This window comes from Pinus tabuliformis, chromosome 1_2 (assembly GCF_031772625.1).
Source record: "Pinus tabuliformis cultivar Carrire ecotype Pingquan chromosome 1_2, CPIR1, whole genome shotgun sequence".
Lineage (NCBI taxonomy): Eukaryota > Viridiplantae > Streptophyta > Pinopsida > Pinales > Pinaceae > Pinus > Pinus tabuliformis.
This window is the reverse complement of record NC_142298.1, coordinates 976,005,078-976,017,846: the sequence shown is the minus strand read 5'-3', so window position 1 is coordinate 976,017,846 and position 12,769 is coordinate 976,005,078. Positions and strand designations below refer to the sequence as shown.

At 37.5% G+C, this 12,769-nt stretch overlaps 2 long non-coding RNA genes across 3 annotated transcripts; both read left to right on the top strand.

Moving 5' to 3' along the window:
• The first annotated feature begins 8,501 nt into the window (after positions 1-8,501).
• On the top strand, positions 8,502-10,268 carry LOC149209260 (uncharacterized). 2 transcript variants are annotated; one of them, XR_016252201.1, is made up of 5 exons: positions 8,502-8,755; positions 8,895-8,970; positions 9,309-9,388; positions 9,908-9,984; positions 10,075-10,268. It is a non-coding gene; the product is annotated as an uncharacterized LOC149209260 (long non-coding RNA). The 2 variants fall into 2 exon arrangements; XR_016252202.1 differs by lacking the exons at positions 8,502-8,755; positions 8,895-8,970 and having other exon boundaries at positions 9,195-9,388.
• LOC149209259 (uncharacterized) lies at positions 10,264-12,449 on the top strand. The gene is made up of 6 exons (XR_016252203.1): positions 10,264-10,570; positions 10,739-10,909; positions 11,083-11,158; positions 11,857-11,924; positions 12,026-12,055; positions 12,223-12,449. It is a non-coding gene; the product is annotated as an uncharacterized LOC149209259 (long non-coding RNA).
• Positions 12,450-12,769: the final 320 nt, after the last annotated feature.

Here is a 12,769-nt window from a genome sequence, read left to right as displayed (position 1 = left end):
TTCTGCAAATAAACAGCTGTGTTGCAGGCCTCTGCCCACAAGAACAATGGCAACCCCTGATCATGTAACATGGCTTTGGCAGCCCCTACGATGGATCTGTTCTTCCTCTCCGCAACCCCGTTCTGCTGGGGGTTGTAAGGAACAGTGAACTCCCTCCTAATGCCTGCCTCCGCACAATAGTCAACAAACTCTCCAAGGGTGTACTCTCCCCCATTGTCCGACCTCAGGGACTTGATCTTTCGACCTGTCTGTGTCTCCACAAGAGCTCTAAACTCCTGAAATCGCTTGAAGACCTCACTCTTGGTCTTCAAGAAATAAATCCAGGTCCTCCTGGAGTGATCATCAATGAATAAAACATAGTACTCATATCCACTCAAGGAAACATGAGACATCCGACCGCTCACATCAGAATGAATCAAATCAAGTATCCTAGTCGCTCTGCTGTCACTGCTGGGAAAAGGGGATTTGGCAAACTTGCCCACCGCACAACCTCTGCAAGTATCAGAGTGATCAATACTGAAATCTGGCACACCTGTAGTGATCTCCCGCAATGTCCTCAAGGCTCCATGATACATATGCCCCATCCTGCGGTGCCAAATCTCACACAGCTCAGAACTGCTAGTTCTGCTGTCGGTACTACTGCTCAATGCCAAAAGGGGGTGGAATGCAAACTTGTACACCTTTGCATGGCGTACACCTATCACTCTAGCGGAATCAGCTGGAGTGCCCCTGGGATACATCAACACCTGTCCTCCCTTGAACAGTACCTCATATCCTCTGTCCTCCAAAGCTGAGACGGATATGAGGTTCTTCCTCATCCCTGGCACATAGAGAACATCTGACACCTTTAAGGGAGGTTTGGACTCCCTCTGAAATGTCAGTGTCCCCACCCCGACTGCTCTAACAACTCTGTCATCACAGAGTACTAGCTCTATATCAGTGCCACTCTCTGAAAGCTCTGAGAAGTACTCACAGACTCCTGTCATGTGATGTGAAGCCCCACTGTCCACATACCAGATACCCGAAGATGCTCCGCTAATCAAGGGAAAAGCATGCTCCATCTGAACTTGTGTGGCAAGTGATCCTGCACTAGAGGACTTACACGCAGTGAACGCAAATTCCTGGTAAAAACGATCTGCAAAGTCCTCAACCTCTGCTGAAGCTGCCATGCTCTGGTTCTTCCCCTTCTTCTTCTTCTTCTCCGGACACACAATTGCATAGTGTCCCATCTTTTGACAATTCCAACACTTCACCTTGGAATAGTCCTTCTGTGTGTTATCCTGTTTACCTTTACCTTTGCCTTTGCCCCCACCATTGCTTGTGGAAGCCTGCTTCTTCCCTTTGCCTTTCTTGCCTCATGCCAACGGTGCTACATCCTCATCCTGCTCAACTGGCTTGGCTGCCCCAAGCTGACCTTTCCTGATCTCTGTCTGAATGCAATCATCCCAAAACCTCTCCCATGTGGGAAGGGTCTCACGTGCACAAACCCCATTAGCAAAGTTCATCCATGAACGGGGGAGGCCATTCATTGCAATCCGCACCAACTCAGTGGGTGGAATGACCTCTCCAACTGCTGCCAACTCATCTCTCACATTATAATCTTTGTGAGATATCCAGCTGCACTATCATTACCTATCTTAATGGTCTTCAGCTTCTCCTTCAGGACCATTTTCTGGTTCTCATTGGTACTTTGGTAGAGATTGGACAATGCTATCCACATCTCATGGGCATTTCTCTTTCCTCTCACATGAGGAATGCAATGGTCTTTGACTCCGTCTAGAATCAGTCTCTTACCCTTGTTGTTTTTTTATTATACTCAGCTAACTGAGTAGCATCAGTAGGCACAACAACAGGGTTCTGTGTGGTATGCACCATGATGTCCCAGACTTCTGCCTCCTCAAAGATACTCTGCATTCTCTCTTTCCAAACGCTGTAATTGCTATGCCCATCCAACCTATCCTCCACCCTCAATCCCAATGACATCCTGCTGTCCTAAAACTAAAAAATAGCACTGCTGTAGTAAGGATAAAACTGCTGTTTGTAAAAAATCAGCTTGCTGGAATTTTCTGAGTGAAAAATCAGCAGACTGTAATTTTCCTCCTTGCTATCCCAAACTGCACTTCAGCACTCAAGCTCTGATACCATGTAAAAATTTCTCATTTCCCACCCCGGTTTTCAGTTTCACCTTATTTCTCCAAAATAGTTAAATGCCCTTTCCCATAGCCATACATTCAACAACTAATTTTTTTTTTTTTGCTGAAAACACAAATTCTGGAAATTTTACAGAATGCTGGAAAATGCAGAAATATAAAAATCAGCACATATAAATAGCCATTCAACACATATAAACACAACGATTTTTGGTCAAGGTGACCCTGGAAAAACCCCCTACAACTCTTGGGGAAAACCAGTTTGAGAGCTCTTTCTTATTTCTGGAAAATGCCCTTTACAGTGAAAAATATTCAGCAAAACAATCAGCAAACAAATTTTACAACTTATCTCGTTTTCCGTGCCTCACAGCCAACTGGAAAAAACTTGCAACAGTAAAACAGAACATCAATAAATGCTGTACGGCCTCCTAGAAAAGCGTGCCAAATTTCAGCGTGAAATATTACTGTACGGTCTGCCTGGAAACCGCTGTACGGACTGCTAAAAATTGCTGTATGGCCTGCATGGAAAACACTGTATGGCCTGTTCCAAAAACATTGAACTGCCTTTCTAGAAAATCGTGCCTTTCACTGTGTGCTAACTCAGCTGTATGGACTTGCTGGAATGCTGCCTTGGAATGTGTGCCAAGCTGCTGCCTCCTTCTCCTCCCTGTCCAGAAATCTCCCTTGCTCTCTTGCTCTCCTTCTCTCAATCTGCTCATGAAAGAATGAATTACCTTTTTCTCCTTTCCCTCCTTTAATCTAACCCTAAGTGACTTTTGGGGAATCCCTAAATCCAATGGCTGAAATAGATTGAGATCTAAGGCTGAGATTAAATGCTCATTTAAATCTCACTTTCTATTTTTTAATTCACCCCACTTTAATAAAGACCCACTTAGTTATTTATTTCCAAAGTCACTTTTCCTTTCTAATTTTACATTGACTTTATTAAAGTCACTTTAAAGAAGGTACATATCATAATAAGAAGTAACAGGTTGTACAGGTTGCAGCTGGAATCACTAATGGCACTAATAGGCAGTAATGGAGACAAGAATTTGAACGAACTATGGCACAGAAGGATGGGGCATTTGCACCAACCCAAAAACCAAATGGTCAGTAAAGGAGATCCCATGGGACCAGGATAAAAAGGTAACCATGAAATCGGCCAGCAGGGACAAGAATACAAACCTAACCCACTCTTTTTGTTGAATCCTCCCATAATTCATGCCTGGAAGTGCTCATGACAAGTAAGGAAAATTACTCAAGTATACCAATGAAAAGTCATACCTTTGCTGTTGGGAGACCCACCTTCAAACATGCACATTCATAATAGATGGGTCAGCGATCACATGGTTGGCTTAGTTGGCGGAGAAAATGGCACATCGATCTATCTGGTGGTTACAAGGGGCTGCTGGTTGCTGGCTGAGGACCATCTAGGAGAAAAATCTTCTCCTATATACATTGCCCACAGGTGGTTGGTAACAAGGATAATGGGAGGCTTGATCAACCTACTTCTCACTTAGAACAAGGCACAATTCTTTGTAACAAGGAACAATATACTTGTGAAGAAGCTTAGAAGGGCTTGTAGCCTATGGTTTCAAGATTTAGCTCAATAATGTTACATCTAGACATAAAAGCACAAGGAAAAGGTTTACTTTAAGACATATGATCAACCAATGGAGTGACAAACCTTCAAATTGCCCTAAGTTGAAGCCTTTGTGTATGATTTGGGTTTTATAAGGCCTTAAATTACTTATGGTTGACAATGTCAACCTTATATTTACCATGCAATATGTTAGATTTTGAGTTTGTTAGGTATAGTAAGGTAGGAGAGTGCCAAATTAGCTCCAACATTTCAATACTTCAAACCATAGTTGAATTCATCTTAAGCCCTAGCCCTAGTGGCTTGCTTTGAAGGGTCGAAAATAGAGAGAGGGAAAAGATAAAGTTTTATAATTTTTTATCATCAAGATGGTTGCCGGGGCCTTTTCCCTACTTGGGTGATGGAGTCTCAGGAAGTTTAACCATGATATCAAGTGTTTTGAAGGGAGTAAGGGGAAAACCCTAATTTTCACTTCCGAAGCCTAGCTATCATTTTATGGTGGGAGAAATTCACTAGAAAAATGCTCTCTAGGAGGTTTTCTAATGTAAAAATTTCTCATTTCCCACTCCGGTTTTCAGTTTCACCTTATTTTTCCAAAATAGTTAAATGCTCTTTCCCATAGCCATACATTCAACAACTGATTTTTTATTTTTTTTTGCTGAAAACACAAATTTTGGAAATTTTACAGAGTGTTGGAAAATGCAGAAATATAAAAATCAGCACATATAAATAGCCATTCAACACATTTAAACACAATGATTTTTGGTCAAGGTGACCCTGGAAAAACCCCCTACAACTCTTGGGGAAAACCAGTTCGAGAGCTCTTTCTTATTTCTGGAAAATGCCTTTTACAGTGAGAAATATTCAGCAAAAAAATCAGCAAGCAAATTTTACAACTTAGCTCGTTTTCCGTGCCTCACAGCCAACTGGAAAAACTTGCAACAACAAAACAGAACAGCAATAAATGCTGTATGGCCTCCTAGAAAAGCGTGCCAAATTTCAGCGTGGAATTCTGTTGTACGGCCTGCCTGGAAACTGCTGAAAACTGCTGTACGACCTGCCTGGAAAATGCTGTACGACCTGCTTCAAAAACGTTGTACGGCCTGCTCCAAAAACGCTGAACTGCCTTTCTAGAAAATCGTGCCAAAATCTTGCCTTTCACTGTGTCCTAACTCAGCTGTATGGACTTGTTGGAATGCTGTCTTGGAATGTGTGCCAAGCTGCTGCCTCCTTCTCCTCCCTGTTCAAAAATCTCCCTCGCTCTCTTGCTCTCCTCTCAATCTGCTCATGAAAGAATGAATTACCTTTTCCTCCTTTCCCTCCTTTAATCTAACCCTAAGTGACTTTTGGGGAATCCCTAAATCCAATGGCTGAAATAGATTGAGATCTAGGGCTGAGATTAAATGCTCATTTAAATCTCACTTTCTATTTTTTAATTCTCCCCACTTTAATAAAGACCCACTTAGTCATTTATTTCCAAAGTCACTTTTACTTTCTAATTTTACATTGACTTTATTAAAGTCACTTTAAAATTAGACTTTAGTAACTTTATCACTTAAAGTCACTCTTAAATTAGATTTGACTTTATAAAAATTATAAAGTCACTCTAGGAGAAAAATTAAATTCTTTTGGACACTTTTCCCTAGGCCAAAGATCAAAGCCTTAGGGAACCACCTGCCTCCGGTACCAAATTTCAACATCTAAGGGGTTCAAGGTTACAAGATTAAGCTTGCAATAATTACCAAGAATTTCATTTAAACATATGCAGGGGTAAGAAGGCACTTTATGGCCTTAAGCAAGCTCCGAGGGATTGGTATGCAAGGATGGATACATTTCTACAAAGATTGGGCGTCTTGAAGAGTTTCGCTGATCCAAATTTTTATATAGAGGTAGTGAAGGATGAACCTGTAATCTTTCTTCTATATGTAGGTGATCTTCTCATAATAGGTGTGGAAGGTCATATTCAAGAGTGTAAGAAGCAGTTAGTAACAAAATTTGATATGAAGGATCTAGGGCTGATGCACTATTACTTGGTGTTGGAAGTTTGGCAAGGACCTGATGAGATATATCTAGGACAAGGAAAATATGTGGTTAAAATGTTGCAGAGGTTTGACACAATGGACTGCAAACCTATGACAACTCCCATGATCACAAATTTGAAGAGGCTAAGAAGTTTTGATTCAAGCCTTGTGGATCTTACAATGTATAGACAATTGGTTTGCTCTTTGATGTATCTTGTGAACACTCAACCAAACATTTGTTTTGTAGTGAATATTTTCAGTCAGTTTTAGATAGAGCCTAAATATGACCATTGGATAGCAACTGAGCATATACTGAGATATTTGCAAGGAACAATCCAATACTGCCTGAAGTATGATAGAAAGAATGATGTCCAATTGATTGGATATACAAATTTTGATTGGGGAGGCAATGAGACAGATGGAAGAAGCACTATTGGAGGATGTTTTAGCCTAGGATCCTCTATGATATCATGGATGAGCAGAAAGCCAGAGTCAATCGCTTTGAGTAGTGCTGAGGCTGAATACATTGCAGCATGTGAAATCAATAGAAAAGCTGTCTGTTTGAGGGACCTGTTGTCCGACCTATTTGAAGGATTGATGGGCACTATGGTTATACATTGTGATAACACCAGTTGCAGAAGGTTGTTTGAAGACCCAATATTCCATGGAAAGACAAAACACATAAATAACAAGTACCATTACATACGAAAGCTAGTACAAGATGGAGTGTTGCAGCTACAATATATATCCACCGATGAGCAGGTAGCTGACATTTTGACAAAAACCTTTTCCTAATAAGAAGCTTGTGTATTTGAGAGGCAAACTTGGTTTGGTTGATATCTCCTCCCTAGTTGAGAGGGAGAGATAGACACATCGTTCTTGTCTTCACTTTGTGAAGAAAGAATGGAGGATTGGGTAAGCATCTGGCTTCCGATACTCTTTGAGGATGAGGTAGGGCATCCAATAGGTAAGAGTAGTCGAAGAGGAAATTCCTTGAGGATGTGTTATTCCAAGATAGGAATTGTCCTAAAATGACATACCCTTTGAACACCCGGGTGGGGTATGTGCCTTGAGAGACAATGATGATGGTGTCTATCAATCATTTGTCTCACCAACATTGTGCTCTGATCTTGTGGAGAGATAGAGCTGTTAGTCAAGGCCTTGCTATGTGACAATGCTGGTTGGTATGATGAGATGTAATGAGATAAGCTGAAATAATAACTTATAAGATGGCTTACCAATCTAACTCTTCTTATGAGATCTCATTAGTTTGAGAATGTCCATGTACTATTATGAATACCTCCCTAGTTAAAAGGGAGTGTTGAAATATGTAACTAGGTTCATTCTTCATAGATATGAAATGTACTCTTGGTTCCTGTATATTGTAAAAAGAAAGAAGAGTTGTTATTGTTATTTTTGTTGCATGGATTTCATGCTCAAGGTAATTTTATTTAGAGGTCAAGCACCCATTGAGTAGGATGGGTGAGCCATACTTTTCTCCTACAAAATACTATTGTCCTTTAATACATTGAAATATATGTTATTTCCACAATGATTTATCCTTTCATCATGGTTTAGAGGTAGTATGATCTTATTCTTGGTCGTGAGATTGAAGATATTTCTTAGAACTTTGATATCACAGAAATGCATAAGTTATACCGGGGTTCACATCTTTAGGGCTTATTGTTCATGATTGCACTACAATAGTATTAACCGAGGGAGGGCAAGTATGTGTGGTTAATTCATCGCTCTATATATTTGATATTTAAGCTCTCATGGTTTATTCATGATCTCATATATAATATTACTTTGTGCAGTGAGTGACTACAATTGTAGTGTCTCGGAGGGTCGAGTGGAGAAGATAGGCAATGTAGATGCAGCGCAAAGGATGGGTGAGTCATGTTGTTTTCCAACAAAATAGTGTTATTATTATTTGTTTGCTTGACATTTTCTCCTTCTAGCATGGTTCTTAGGTAATACCACCCAATTAGTGGTTTGACATATACATCAAATGGTATGTTTAAATTTATGTGTTCTTACTCCACATTACACGCACACCCCCACACAACGTGCCCTAGAGAGGAGGAGGATGGTAAAGTCGGGCAAGCAAGCTTACTGATCCTACAACCAATCAATAATTGTGCTAATAGACAACACTACCACCTTGTGGCCCCTAGGATTTTGGATGTTCAATATGCTTAGATCCCACTTACAAAAGTAGTTATTTCTCTTATGATAACATTGAATGCATTATTCCTATTAGAATTACATCTAATTTAGAAAATTTATATATTTTGAGATATAACATGGAATATAAATGGAGTGGAATTAAGTTGGATGACAAGTTCATGCCTTCAACTCTCTTGCTTAACTTGTATTAGAATTCTAATATTTTGATTCCAGTGAGCATGAATAGTGAAATACAAAACGGATTATCCCCCTTTATATAACAAAACTTAAAGACAAGTTTAACTTGAATAAAGACATTCAACTCTCTAGTTTAACTTGAATAATGATTCTAAAATCTTATTATGTATCTGTTGTAGATGGCTTGTTCTGGTGAGCATGAAAAAGTGGAATACAAAACGGAGTGTGTATTGTTATATAACAAACAATAGAGGAGGTATGTTTCCTATTATGAATAATTATTGGTTTTGAAATATGCTTACCATTACTATCTGTGTCTGTATTTTAATCTAATTCTCTCCTTTTTTTTCCCTTCAGCGGAGGAGAGGACACTGTAGTAGAGATAATGTGCAAAGGGGAAGTTTGCATTTTTTTGTTTGTTGTTGTCTATATGTTTGGGTTTTGTTGAGTTTGAACATGGTCATGCTTTATGTTGTACTCATCTTCATTTGTTTTGCATTTTTTTCTCATTATTTGTAGTTTGCTCTTGGTTTTGTTTGTTGTGTGCCAGAGGAAAGGAAGGCGGTAGAGAGAGAAAATGCAAGAGATGAGACAAAGATTATCATTCATAAGTGAAGGTGAATCACGTTAACTATACACAATGCACTTCACTCACAATTATCTTTCATTCAATCATGACTCTGTTTACTTGCTTTTCAATTTATTATAAGATTTATATGTGGTTTCATACTCACCATATTGTTTTGCTTTGTGTAGTGAGCGATCGCAATTGTATACTTTGTGAGGTGGTGAAGATACCCTAGACATTCTACAAACGCAAGGCAGATGATTGGTGAACCATATTTTTTGCCTACATAATAATATTGTTCTTTAATACCTTGAAATAAATATTGTTTGCAAAACAATTTATCCTTTTGTCATGGTATTAGGGTAGTATAATCTTGTTAATGGGTGTGAGGTTTGAGATTTTCCAAGAGCTTTGATATGAAGTAAAGGGAAATTTTATACCGGGGTTCACATTTTTAGGGCTTATTGTTCATGGTTGTTGTTGCTATAACATTAGCCAGGGGCATGTAGGTATTTGTATGATCAATTATCGCTCTGTATATTTGTTATTTAATTTGTCTTATGGTTTATTTGTGATATCATATATAATAATACTTTGTGCAGTGAGTGACTACAATTATAGTACTGGGTATGGTTGAGTGGAGAATATACCTTTGGCAATGCAGATGCAACATAGAGAATGGGTGAGTCATGTAGTTTTCCAGCAAAATAGTATTATATTATTTGTTTGCACGACTATTTCTCATTCTAGCATGGTTAGTACTACTCAATTAGTGGTTTGACATATACATCGAATGGTATCTTTAAATTTGTATGTTTTCTTGCTCCACATCACACGCACACCCCCACACAACATGTCCTATATAGAAGGTAGGTAAGGTTGAGCAAGAAAGCATCCTGACCCTTCAACCAATCATCCATCATGCTAGCATACAACACTATTGCCTTGTGGACCCTAGGATATTGGGTGTTCAGTATGTTTAGATAACCTTAGATTCCTTTTTTGAAAAAAGTTACCTCTTATGAAAACATTGCTTATATTATGTTGAGAAGCACATCTAGTTTAGAAAATTTATATTCGTTTGATATTTAACACAGAATATAAGTGGACTCAAACTAAATTGCATAACAAGTTCATTTATTCAAACTCTATAGTTTAATTTTGATTAGAAATCTAATATTTTATTGTGTACATATTGTAGATGGCTTGTTCCAGTGAACATGGATACATGAAATACAAAATGGACTCTCACATTTTATATAACAATCTCAAAGAAAGGTGTGTTTCTTAATATGATTAATTATTGCATTTGACTCTCTAGTTTAACTTATATAACGATTTTAATATTTTATTGTGTATCTATTGTAGATGGCTTATTCATATGAGCACGAGTAGGTGGAATACAAAAGAGAGTGTCAATTGTTACAAAACATACTCTAGGGGAGGTGCGTTTCCAATTATGAATAATGATTGGTTTTGAAATATGTTTACCATTACTAATTGTGTGTGTATTTTAACCTTATTCAACCTACTTCCTTTTTTCCTTTCAGCAGAGGACAACACATTATAGGAGAGATGATGTGTAGTGGGGATGTTTGCAATTTTTCTTTGTTCTTGTTTGCATGTTTTGTTTTGTTGAGTTTGAGCATGGCCATGCTGTGTTGTATTCGTTTTCATTTGTTTTGCATTGTTTTCTCGTTTTTTGTAGTTTTGTTTTGGTTTCATTATTGGGTTTGTTGTATACTTGTTTTCCTTCACTTTTTTCACATTTTTTGTAGTTTGGTTTTGGTTTCGTTCCTTGGGTGTGGAAAAGGAAATGAAGGAAGCAGACAGAGAAAATGGAGGTTATTGTTCATAAATGAAGGTGAGTCAACATACCTATATGCAGTGCATTTCACTTAAAAGTATCTTTTGCTAATTTATGGCTCCATTTGTTTGCTATTCAATTTATTATGTGTTATCTATGCTCTCATAATCAATTATATTAATCTTCTTTATGTATTGAACAACTACAATCGTACAATCTACAAAGGTGAAGTGGTGAATATGCATTAGACATTCTGCAAATGTGGCACATAAGATGGGTGAGCCGTACTTATCTTCTACAAAATACTATTGTGTTTTAATAACCTGATCGTACAATCTACAAAGGTGAAGTGGTGAATATGCATTAGACATTCTGCAAATGTGGCACAGAGGATGGGTGAGCCGTACTTATCTTCTACAAAATACTATTGTGCTTTAATACCCTAAAATATTTGTTGTTTGCACAAAGTTTTATCATTTTGTCCTAGTTTTGAGGTAGTATTATATGGTTCATGTTTTAAGCTCTCATGGTTTATTCACAATCTAATATATAGATCTTACTTTGTGCAGTGACTACATTTGTAGTGTTTGGGAGGGTCGAGTGGAGAAGATACTTTAGGCAATGTAGATGCAACGTAGAGGATGAGTGAGTCATGTTGTTTTCCAACAAAATACTGTTATTATTATTTGTTTGCTTGATGTTTTCTCCTTCTAGCATGGTTTTCGAATAGTACCACTCACTTAGTGGTTTGACAATTACATCAAATGGTATGTTTAAATTTATATGCTTTCTTGCTCCACATCACACACACACACCCACACAACATGCCCTAGAGAGGAGGATGGTAAGGTCGAGCAAGTAGGCATACTGACCCTTCAACTAATCGACCACTGTGTTAATGGACAACACTACTGCCTTGTGACCCCCATGATTTTGGGTGTTCAATAAGTTTAAAATATGCTTAGATCTCTCTTACAAAAATAATTATTTCTCTTATGATAACATTGGTTGCATTATTCCTAGAAGAATAACATCTAGTTTAGAGAATTTATATATTTTTAGATATAACATGGAATATAAATGGTCTGGAATCAAGTTGGATGTTAAGTTCATGCCTTCAACTTTTGTTAGAATTCTAATATTTTATTTTTTACTATAGAAGATGGATACATGAAATACAAAATGTATTATCCCTCTTTATATAACAAAGCTCAAAGACAAGTATGTTTCATATTATGATTAATTATTGCATTCAATTATGTTTCATATTATGATTAATTATTGTATTCAATTCTCGAGTTCAACTTTATTGATTCTAATATCTTATTATGTATCTATTGTAGATGTCTTGTTCTGGTGAGGACGAGTAAGCGAAATACAAAATGGAGTGTCTATCGTTACTTTAGAGGAGGTTTGTTTGCTATTATGAATAATTATTGGTTTTGCAATATGTTTACCATTGCTATCTCTATTTGTATTTAATCTTATTAACCACACTTTTTTTCCTTTCAGCTGAGGAGAGGACACCGCAGTAGAGATAATGTGCAAAGGGGAAGTTAGCAATTTTTTGTTTGTTGTTGTCTACATGTTTTGTTTCTGTTGAGTTTGAGCATAGTCATGTTTCTTGTTGTACTCTTTTAGTTTTGTTTTACATCTTTTTCTCATTTCTTGCAGTTTGGTCTTGGTTTTGTTTATTGGATGTGCAATAGGAAAGGAAGGCAGCAAGGATAGAAAATGAAATGGATAAGTTGGAGGTTATCATTCATAAATGAAGGTGAATCACCTTAACTATATGCAATGCATTTCACTCACAATTACTTTTCGCTCATTTGTGAATCCTTTTGCTTGCTTTTCAATTTATTATATGTTTTATATGTGGTTTCACACTCAACTATATTGATATCGCTGTGTAGTGAGTGACCACAAATGTATACTATGAAGGTCAAGGTGAAGATAACCTAGACATTCTACCAATACAACTTGGATGATTGTTAAGCCATATTTTTTCCTACATAAGAATATTGTCCTTTAATCGACTGAAATATTTGTTCTTTGCGAAATCAATTTATCCTTTTGTCATGGCTTCAAGATAGTATGATCTTGTTTTGAGATTTTCCAGGAAATTTTATACTAAATGAAGGGAAATGTCATATTGAGGTTCACATTTTCATGGCTTATTGTTCATGGTTGTTGCTGCTATAACATTAGCCAAGGGTGAACATGTATGTTTACGATTAATTTATCACTTTATATATT